This window comes from Triticum dicoccoides, chromosome 5B, assembly GCF_002162155.2.
Source record: "Triticum dicoccoides isolate Atlit2015 ecotype Zavitan chromosome 5B, WEW_v2.0, whole genome shotgun sequence".
NCBI lineage: Eukaryota > Viridiplantae > Streptophyta > Magnoliopsida > Poales > Poaceae > Triticum > Triticum dicoccoides.
The window spans coordinates 340,829,140-340,840,898 of record NC_041389.1 but is presented as its reverse complement, the minus strand read 5'-3'; positions in this window follow the sequence as shown (position 1 = coordinate 340,840,898).

Here is an 11,759-nt window from a genome sequence, read left to right as displayed (position 1 = left end):
GGGTGGCGATGCTCCTTGTCTTGCGGCGGCCCCTCCTTCACCAGCTTTTTGGTGTCCAGCTTCGCCCAGTGCACCTTCGCCCAGGCAAAAGCCCTGCGCGCACCCTCGATGCAGATGTACCGCTTTATGACTTCGAGCCGGGGGCAGGCCTTCACAAGCCGCCTCACCAGACTGAAGTAGCTATCAGGCAGGGGCTCGCTAGGCCACATCCGGACTATAAGACCCTTCATGGCCTGTTTGGCCGCCTTGTGGAGCTCGACCAGTTGCTTCAGCTGGTCGCTCAAGGGCATTGGGTGTTCGGTCCCAGTTTACTGCGACCAGAACAACTTCTCCGTCGAGCTCCCCTCCTCAGCTCGGTAGAACTCCGCGGCATCTGACACATTGCGGGGAAGATCTGCGACCGCTCCTGGAGAGCTCCGAACTCGGGTAAGTAAAAGGAAAGTTTCCTTCACATGCTTGCTTTACATAATGAATGCCTTACCCACTGCTATCTTCTTAACCGCCTTAATTTCCTGGAGGGCCTTTTGGGCTTCGGCCTTGGCATGTTGTGCGCTTTCGAGGGCCTTCGCAAGCTCGGACTCTTGTGTCTTAGAGTCAAGCTCCAAGGACTCATGTTTTTTGGCGAGAGCTTGCAGCTCTTGCTGCACCTCGCCAACTCGGGCCTCTTGTATCTTGCGCTCGGTGCGCTCCTTGGCCGCTTTGTCTTCGGCCTTGGATAGCGCCTTCTTCAGGGCCGCCACTTCGGTCGTGGCCCCTAGCAAAATTCATGACAATCTTATTACTCTAAAACCAATTTTTTTCAATGTACAGATGGCGTATCGCTTACCTTTGTTCTCTTCGAGCTGCCTCTTGGTAAGGCTGATGTCGGTGTCAAAACTGGCGGACCTCAGGTAGGGGGTCCCGAACTGTGCGTCTAAGGCGGATGGTAACATGAGGCGGGGGACACGATGTTTACCCTGGTTCGGGCCCTCTCGATGGAGGTAATACCCTCCTTCCTACTTGATTGATCTTGATGATATGAGTATTACAAGGGTTGATCTACCACGAGATCGTAGAGGCTAAACCCTAGAAGCTAGCCTATGGTATGATTATTGTCGTCCTACGGACTAAACCCTCCGGTTTATATAGACACTGGAGGGGGCTAGGGTTACACGGAGTCGGTTACAAGGCAGGAGATCTACATATCCGTATCGCCAAGCTTGCCTTCCACGCCAAGGAGAGTCCCATCCGGACACGGGACGAAGTCTTCATTCTTGTATCTTCATAGTCCAATAGTCCGGCCGAAGGATATAGTCCGGATGTGCGGAGACCCCCTAATCCAGGACACCCTCAGTTGCCCCTGAACCAGGCTTCAATGACGATGAGTCTGGCGCGCAGATTGTCTTCGGCATTGCAAGGCGGGTTCTTCTCGAAATTCTAAATACCTGCTGAGTAGTGTCCGACTTCCCATAAATGTTGCACTTCTTGGCTTCCACGCCCAATAATGGCTATCTTCCACGTGTTGAGAGAATGCGAGAAGTCCATGCATTTTTACATTTGCCACCCTAGTCATGTGAGTAAACTGTCTATTAAAGAGACGGGGATCCGTAGATCCAAATCACACCATCCTCTCTACGACCAATATCCATCGGAGCGCGCTCGAAAAATCATTCCAACATGGCCGGCCATCGCAGCTCATCCTCTCGCTCCCGCAGCCCTAAGCCCGGTGATTGGAAGAAGTGTTCCGTCCCGCACGGCCAATTAATAGAGTTATAGACCCAGGGATTTCTCCCTCCAGCGTACATGGTTCCCGTTCGAGCCGGGCTCGCCACCTATAATGGCGGGGAGCAAGCGGAGAGCTTTCCTAATCCCTCCAAGGGGGGGTGGGTATGCCTCGTCCCTTATTTACTAAGGGGACTTGGATTTCCAATCCATCAATTCCTCCACGGGCTCCTGGAGTTCTATGGCCTCCAGTTGCATAATTTCACCCCGGCTTCCATATTACACATCGCTGGTTATGTGGCCCTTCGCGAGCTGTTTCTGGGCTACGAAGCTCATTTTGAGCTGTGGAAGAGGCTATTCTGCCTTGTGCCCCGTACACAGAAGGGGTCATTATATCAAGTGGACGGAGCCGAAATATGGCGCATCGCCGAGACCGGTTACCTGTCCGGTACCCCAAAGAAGACGTCCGAAGACTGGCCTTCAGAATGGTTTTATATGGAGGACGTCCCCCTTCCGGATCCTATTCGGATTGGTCTTCCCGAGTTCGACAATGCCCCTTTCAAGAAACGCCGAAGCTGGCGCCCACGGAGCCCTCAGGAGGAAGATAATGGATAAGTCCTTTACCTGATGTGCCAGATAAAGGTGCTGGCTCGATCAGGACTGACAATAACCGAGGTTATGTCAATATGCATAATGCGGGGGGTGCAGCCACTTCAATATCGAGGCCACCCCATGTCGCACTTCAACGGGGAAGATGATGCCACTCGCTGCGGGCGTAAGGGACCGGACTCAGTTGCTGCTCTAGCAAAAATTTTGTTCGATTTGTATAAGGGAGAGGAAGAGGAGTTCATACGCATTAAGCCATGGGATGGATTATCCATGTACAACCCTCCAAGTTGGGTCAGTTGCCACTCTTTACTCCCATCATTCCCGCATTCATCGTCATATGTATTTACCTTGCCATTTCATGGCAGGAACTGCGAAAAGCTGTAAGGGAGGTTAACAGCCCGCCTCCACAACCGGAGGACCCTGACCGGGCCCTTGATCCCGGACTCGAAGAGGATCCGGACATATTTTTGGAGCTGAATCGATAGGATATTCTATCAATTAAGCTGTGATGATGCCATGGTGGCCATCATAGCTGACTATACTGGGCTACTCCCCGCCTCACATGTAAGTAAAACCAGAGTCCCAACTTCCAAGAAGGATCCCCTTTTATGCACTTCACCTACCGTACACGTATGGTGTTTTACAGGGAAGGCCCTCGGGAGGCCATGCCGAACCCGCAGTGACTCGCCAACAAGGGGCACCGAAGCCGGGTAGGCTAAAAAGGAAGGTAGTCCGGACAGAGACGTCGGCGCAGAGGTATGATACAAAACCTCGCTCCGTGGGTGTCGTCTTTTAAAACAAAATAACACCCATGTTTCCTAGAAGGAAAAATGCTTGCCGGACCATATCCGGAGAGGTTGCCGATCACGCCTCCACCAGTCGGGCTCCAGGGCCGGACACAGAGGTGGAAGCTAACACGGGGCACACGCCGGATGCTCCTCCTACGGAGGATGCGGATAAAATATCCGCTACAAATTCCAAAGTGGAGAGCGCCATGAATCACAGGCGTCGCCGGGCCGTACTCCGTGACGCTTGTTTCTCCCAAGAGGCGTTTGATGCCTTCAACTCAGGAGACGCGTACATCTGCGCTGCTCAAAATGGTCTTGCCAGAGCCACGGACCAGTATGTAAAGGATATACAGGTAAGAAAATTTGATGATTATATATATCAGTAGCCCCTGAGACTTGAAATAGTTGACACAACTGATTTAAGGATCATTATTTGTGCAGGTTCTTACAGAGAAGAATACCCAATTGTCTCAAGAGCTGGAAGAGTGCAAGACCCAGCTATGGGCTGCAGTTGCCGCATTGAAGGAGTCCGAGAAGGCCCCCTCTGGTAACACTTGTTTCTATTGCTAAGAATGACAGGTACCATATAGTATGCGGCATGCATGAAAATCTAACAATAGATATTGCAGATGACTCCGGAGTGAATCCGGAGGCCACGCCGGGTGATGCGCAATGTGCTAATCGATAGCTTAATGCTGGCGAGCGCGTGCTTACGCGGGTCAGGCAGGAGAAAAATGATCTCTAGGACGCCAATATTCAGCTGTGTTTGGAACTGAAAGATGTTCGGGCCCAGCTTGCGGACTCCGTGAAGGAGAATAAGCGGCTTCGACGCGGCATTTTTAGTAAGTGCTTGAACGAACTTTTGAAAAGAGTTCGGTGAAGAAGCCGGCTAACAGAGTTATGTCTGCAGGTATGCTGACGGGCCGTCCAGCGGAGGAGATGCCCGGGTCTGCGGGTGATCTTCTACCAGAGCTCTCACAACTGCACGAACAAGTTCGGCAGGTGATGCAGAGTATTGCCCAAGCCTTGTGGCCATCCACCTCCCCGCCCGGAGGCATGGGGGAGCTTATAGAAAAGCTCAAGGGAGCGCGGCGGCGCTTCCGATTATGGAAGATATCGGCGTGACGACAAGGTGCACGGGAGGCCTTGGCCATTGTGAAGACGCTTATACTAAGGCGGCCCAAACCACATGGCCGAGGTCGGACCTGTGGTGCCTGATGGGAAAGAGATCCCCGTCAGTTTGGTGTATGACCAAGTAGAATTAGCCGCAAAGTATTCCCAACAGGATTGTAGGCTAGACATCTTGTTGGATGGGATAGAAGAAGAATTCAGTCAGTCTAAGTGACTGTGTACTTTAAATGACATATATAATGTCCCTAGCCGGATTGTAAATCATTTTTCATGGCGGACCTTTTCGCTTCGACCTCTGGACCCGATAGTCCGGAGTGTATCCGAATACCCGCTCAGTTATGTAAAAACCGGGGTCTGCGTTGAAACCAGGCGTAGGGGTCATAAGTACTTGAACAGACAAGTACCCAACTAGCTATGTTATATTACATGGATAGTAAGAAACATCTTCCAGGGAGAATAGTTCCGTTAAGGGTTCCTTTACCTGGGTACGCATGCCCTAATGTGCATGTCCGAACTGCGAAAAGCGACGTAGGCAAAAAACATCTGGGGGCATGTATCAAAATAAATAAAAGTCATCTTTTGTTCACCGACCGAATATTCCCTTAAGAACGCTAGCTTTCGGCTTCACCCAGTCTGAGGTACACATCCGGCTGACCCGGTAGTAACAATCATAGAGGTGCTCCCCTTATGCCCTAGCCAAATTAACGGGAACGTAGGGCATAAATACAAGAGCCAGCCAACCCAGCTTGGCCAAAAGTTAAGTCATATCAATGCATATAATGGCGAAAAAAGGTACATGCGGAAGAATAACACATGTGCGGGGCATGAAGCCCAGAAAAATAGTTATATTAAGCTTCTGTATAAGAAGCCCCTAGGTATAATGAGCGCGGTTAGCGCGTTAATATTGTGTAGTCAAGACACAAGTTGGCCTTTTAAGGCCTCGAGGAGAAGGAAAAAGAAGAAAGAAAGAGAGAAAAGACAGATAACGTATATGCGAAAAATGGACAGGGGTAAGGAGACGAACATAGAGTCCGGCACTAGACGTAGAATCTTCGGAGTCTGGCTGCGTTCCATGGGTTTGGCTCGAGTCGATTGTCCGATGCATCGCGCAGACGGTACGCTCCGCTGGTCAGAACTTGGTCAATAATGGAGGGACCTTCCCATTTGGGCTTAAGCTTGTTCTTTTTCTTCTCCGGCAGGCGTAGAACTAGTTCGCCAATGTTATAAGTTTTGGCCCGTACTTCTCTGATTTGGTACCTTCTAGCCTGTTGCTGATAGAATGTGTAATGGGCTTTTGCCACGTCACGCTCCTCCTCCAGGGTGTCCAAACTGTCCTGCCGATCGAGCCCGGCCTCTTTTTCTTCGTACATGTGCACTCGAGGTGAGTCATGAATTATGTCACAGGGCAGAACCGCCTCTACGCTGTACACCATAAAAAACGGTGTGTATCCGGTAGTGCGATTCGGTGTGGTCCGCAGCCCCCATAGTACGGAGTCGAGCTCCTCTACCCAGTGCGTGTTAGACTCCTTGAAGGACCGCACTAATCTGGGTTTGATGCCGCTCATGATAAGACCATTTGCTCGCTTGACTTGACCGTTAGTTTGCGGGTGATAGACAGAAGCATAATCGAGCTTGATGCCCATGTTGCTGCACCAAAGTTTTACCTCATCGGCTGTAAAGTTCGTGCCATTGTCAGTGATGATGCTGTGGGGGACGCCATAACGGTGTACAACCCCCGATATGAAGTCTATCACCGGTCCGGATTCAGCCATTTTAACGGGATTGGCTTCTATCCATTTGGTGAATTTATCCACCATGACCAGTAAGTATTTTTTCTTGTGGGTTCCCCCTTTGAGGGGTCCAACCATATCAAGGCCCCAGACCGCAAAGGGCCAAGTAACGGGGATTGTTTGGAGAGCGGTAGGCAGCATATGGCTTTGGTTTGCAAACAGCTAGCAACCGACGCAATGTTGGACCAGATCCTGTGCATCTTCCGGGGCCGTCGGCCAATAGAAACCTGTACGGAAGGCCTTGCTTACAAGGGCCCGGGCTGCGGCGTGATGGCCGCCGAGTCCAGCATGGATTTCTGCCAAAAGCTTCCACCCTTCCTCTTCGGAGATGCACCTTTGAAGGACTCCGGTAGTGCTTTTCTTATATAGCTCTCCCTCTGGAGCTTGGAGGCTTTAGATCGCCGCACTATGCAGCGTGCCTCATTTTGGTCCTCGAGTAGTTCCTGCCTAGTTAGGTAGGACAGGAATGGTTCTGTCCACAGGGCGATGACGGCCATTATCACTTGGGCTGAAGGTATTATTTCGATGGCAGAGCCTCCGACGATGTCAGAGTGTTCGGTATCTGGTGTTGTGGCCGGGTCTGGACTATTGTTGCCGGTGTCCCCTTCCCATACCACGGATGGCTTAAACAGCCTTTCCAAGAAGATGTTGGGTGGGACAGTGTCGCGATTAGCACCGATATGGGAGAGGATATCCGCCGCCTGATTGTTTTCTCGAGCCACATGGTGGAATTCAAGCCCCTCGGACCGAGCTGACATTTTGAGGACTGTGTTGCGATATGCCACCATTTTTGGATCCTTGGCATCGAAGTATCCATTTATTTGGGATATTGCGAGGTTCGAGTCCCCACGCACCTCGAGGCGTCGAATGCCAATGGAAACTGCCATCCGAAGACCATGTAACAGGGCCTCGTATTCGGCTGCGTTGTTGGAGTCTGTGTACAGTATTTGCAGTATGTATTGGACTGTATCTCCGGTGGGGGACGTCAGGACGACGCCAGCCCCCAGACCAGCCAGCATTTTAGAGTCGTTGAAGTGCATGATCCAATTGGAGTACGCGCCATACTCTTTAGGGAGTTCAGCTTCTGTCCATTTGGCGACGAAATTGGCCAGTACTTGTGACTTAATGGCTTGTCGAGGTTTATAACGGGAGGAGCTCGATAGCCCATTTGGCAATCCGGCATGTGGCATCGCGGTTGTTTATTATGTCGTTGAGTGGTACTTTCGAGGCAACCCTAATTGAACACTCTTGAAAGTAGTGTCGTAACTTTCGGGATGCCATAAATACCGCGTATGCTATCTTTTGATAATGTGGGTACCGTGATTTGCATGGAGTGAGGACAGTGGATGCATAGTATACCGGCTTTTGAAGTGGGAATTTATGTCCGTCCGTCTCTCGTTCGACGATGAGCACTGCACTTTCAACTTGGTGAGTTGCCGCTACATATAACAGCATTGGTTCACCGACATTTGGCGCGACCAAGATTGGGTTGGTGGCCAGGATGGCATTTATTTCTTCCATTCCGGCCGTGGCTGCATCCGTCCACTCGAAGTGTTCGGTGCGCCGAAGAAGGCGATAAAGGGGTAGTGCCTTTTCTCCTAATCGGGAGATAAAGCGGCTTAAGGCCGCCACGCATCCAGTTCATTTCTGGATTTGCTTGAGGTCAGTTGGGATAGCCAACTATGAGAGGGCTCGGATTTTAGCCGGATTTGCTTCAATTCCTCTACTAGAGACGATGAAGCCCAGGAGCTTTCCGGTGGGCACCCCGAAAACGCATTTTTCCGGATTGAGCTTGATGTCGTATGTTCGAAGATTGTCGAACGTGAGCCTCAAGTCGTCTATTAAGGATTCGACGTGTCTAGTTTTAACGACCACATCGTCTACGTATGCCTCTATTGTTTTGCCGATCCGTTTTTCCAGGCATGTCTGAATCATGCGTTGATACGTTGCACCGGCATTCTTAAGCCCGAAAGGCATAGTGTTAAAACGGAAGGGGCCGTATGGGGTGATAAATGCCATTGCAGCTTGGTCGGACTCCGCCATCTCAATCTGATGGTATCCGGAGTATTTGTCGATGAAACACAATGAGTCGTGTCCTGCAGTAGCGTCGATAATTTGATCTATGCGGGGGAAGGGGAAGGGATCCTTGGGGCAAGCCTTGTTCAGGTCTTTGAAATCGACACATAGGCGCCGAGATTTATCCTTCTTTGGTACCATCACCAGGTTTGCTAGCCAGTCCGGATGTTTTATTTCTCTAATGAATCCGGCCTCCAGTAATCCGGCCTTCGGATGGCTTGTCGCTTAGGTTCAGAGAAACGCCGAAGAGTCTGCTTGACCGGCCTGAATCCCTTTAGAATGTTAAGGCTATGCTCGGCCAGCCTGCGTGGGATCCCTGGCATGTCTGAGGGATGCCAGGCAAATATGTCCCAATTCTCGCGCAGGAACTCCCGTAGTGCGACGTCTACAGCGGGGTCTAACCGTGCCCCGATGGAAGCTGTTTTTGAAGGGTCCATTGGGTGGACTTCGAATTTGACTATTTCATCCGCTGGTTTAAAAGAGGTGGACTTGGTTCTTTTGTCGAGTATCACATCGTCCCTGTCCACTCTGGAGCGCAACACAGTTAATTCCTCGGCCGCGAGGGCTTCGGATAATGCCTTGAGGGCCAGTGTGGCTGTTTTGTTTTTGGCGCAGAGTGCTATGTGCGGATCACTAGCTAGAGTGATGATTCCATTGGGCCCGGGCATTTTGAGCTTCATGTACCCGTAATGGGGTATGGCTTGGAAGATCGTAAATGCCTCCCGCCCTAGAAGGGCGTGGTATCTGCTACTGAACGGGGCCACTTGGAATGTGATTTCTTCTGACCTATAATTCTCCGGCGTGCCGAATACCACATCTACTGTGATTTTCCCAGCGCATCGTGCCTCCCGACTAGGGATGATTCCTCTGAAGGTTGTGCTACTTTGCTCAATGCGGTTTCTGTCTATTTCCATTTTCTGAAGAGCCTCCTCATAGATGAGGTTTAATCCACTGCCGCCGTCCATGAGTACTTTATTAAGCCGAAAGCCATCCACAATTGGGCTAAGGACCAAAGCGGCTGGTGCTCGGGCTGTTCGGAATTTGGGTTCGTCACTAGCATTGAAGGTGATAGCCGTGTCACTCCATGCATTTATTGCTGCCACGTGGCAGACTTCGACGAGGCTGCGGAGTGCTCGCTTACGCCTATTATTTGAGGCGAAGGTCTCGAAGTCTGTCAATACTGTATTGTTATCCACGGGATGGTGCTCTGCGGTGTTTTGAATGAGGAGATCCTCACCGCTCTTGGCCACCTGCCGGAGTACCCAACATGCTCTAAGGCTGTGCCTTGGTATGGTATCCGCTGTACTGTGAATTTTGCAGGGCCCGTTAAGCCATCCCTCCAATACGGTTCCACGCCATGTAGTGGCCTTTTGATTCTTTGTAATTGAGTTGGGCGACTTATGAGAGTGTGCCCTTTTAATTCGGACTGGGTGTTTAGTCAGAGCGGGATTATCCCAGAATTTTGTTTGGGTTTTCCAGTCATTGTCCATCGCACAGTACTTCAGTACTATGGCCGCCAAGTCTGCGAAGTGTGTTATATCACGGCGACATATGGCGTTGAGGATTCCCTTGTCCGTGCAATTATTGCAAAAGAATGAAATTGCGTCTTCCTCGCGACAGTCCTTGACCTTGTTCATTACAAGGAGGAATCTGGCCCAGTAGTGATGTACTGTTTCCTGGGGCTCTTGCCTAATGTGGGAAAGATCGTTTGTATCTGGGTGGGTGGGTGGATTTAAGTACGAACCTTGACCCGATCTGGGACCCAGGGGCGGAGGAGTTTCCAATCTTGGAAGTTCGGGCTCCGGGATGTTGCCCAATAGGACCGGCCCGCTGCCTGATTCTAGGTTCAGGGTTTGGGCGATGTCCTCCCGTAGACGGCTATCCGGGTCCGAGAGCTCAGGAATCCGGACATATTTTGTCCTCAAGATAGAGGAAGAATCGCCGTGTTGCTCTTCCACCACTGCTATCTGATGGGTCACCGGCGGAGAGTTAATCTCCCTTTGGTCCGGTTTAAGCCCAATCCAATCATAGTCTGTAGCGACTCCCAAAGTGGCGATGCGATCCAAGAGCTCGTTCAAAGAGGAGAGCTCCAGTGGGTTCATCCGCTCGGTAAACTCCGAGACGATGTGAAGGCTGTTTTCGATGACCCGAGAAGTCATCGTCGGTGCAGCGGCCGAACAGGCGGTCATGACAAAGCTGCCTAGTCGGAGAGTTTGGCCTACAGCCAGGGCTCCCCCAGAGGTGATGTTGTCCCTGACAACGAGACGAGCCATCTTTCCTTGTCATGACGGCACAGTGGAACTCTCAATGGAAGCACCAATGTCGGTGTCAAAACCGGCGGATCTCGAGTAGGGGGTCCCGAACTGTGCGTCTAAGGCGGATGGTAACAGGAGGCGGGGGACACAATGTTTACCCAGGTTCGGGCCCTCTCGATGGAGGTAATACCCTACTTCCTGCTTGATTGATCTTGATGATATGAGTATTACAAGAGTTGATCTACCACGAGATCGTAGAGGCTAAACCCTAGAATCTAGCCTATGGTATGATTGTTATCGTCCTACGGACTAAACCCTCCGGTTTATATAGACACCGGAGGGGGGCTAGGGTTACACAGAGTCGGTTACAAGGGAGGAGATCTACATATCCGTATCGCCAAGCTTTCCTTCCACGCGAAGGAGAGTCCCATCCGGACACGGGACGAAGTCTTCAATCTTGTATCTTCATAGTCCAACAGTCCAGCCAAAGGATATAGTCCGGCTGTCCGGAGAACCCCTAATCGAAGACTCCCTCAGCTGAGCTCTTCCTTGGACCGCTCAAGGTCCTGCTTCAGTGCAACGACCTCCGCAGTACGTGCGATAGTGGCTAGCACTGAAGCCTGCATATGCACATAGACATATTCCGATCAGACTCCTGCGGTTATTATTTGATCCTCTATTAGGCCTTTCTTCGCGAAGGCCAAATAGAGCATCAGGGGCTACTGTCTATGCTGTAACATTTTCTTATAGTTTGATTACTTACCTCAAAGACTATTAGGAGGCTGGCATAGGCTTCAGTCAGTCCGCTTTTGGCGGACCGAACCTTCTCGATCACCGCACTCATGATAGTGCGGTGTTCTTTGTCGATGGAAGCGCCGTGAAGCGCTTCCAGCAAGTTGTCTGATGCCTCTGGATGGACAGAGGCCATCGGCACAGACGGCTTGCTCCCCTTAGCGGGGGGTTGCCTGACAGAATCCGGAACCACTGGAGGTTCCGGTGCCATATTCGGCTTGGGGCTAGACTTGCTGCCCCTAGAGTTAGGGCCCAGGGGAGTCTTGCCCCTCGTGTGCCCAGCGCCTGGAATGTCGCCTTGAGGCGCCTCGGGAACTGTCTCCCCCTGGTTTAGTTCCCTTTGGGACAACACCTCGGCATCGTCCGTAGGGTGGGGGAGAAGGCGGTAGGGAGAGAATCACTGTTCAGGTCCGACGGGCCCAAAGAATCATTCGACGAAGATACGTCGATGCGGGCTCGGGATGGGCTGCGTAGTCATGCGTGGCGTGATAAGAAACAATATAATAAAACGTACCAAGAACTACTGTGGTATCCAGATACTTATGACTTCGCCATGGGCTTGTCCCTGGGCAACCACTCCTCTTCGCTGAAGGCGGCAGTGGTGGAGTTGTCCAGAA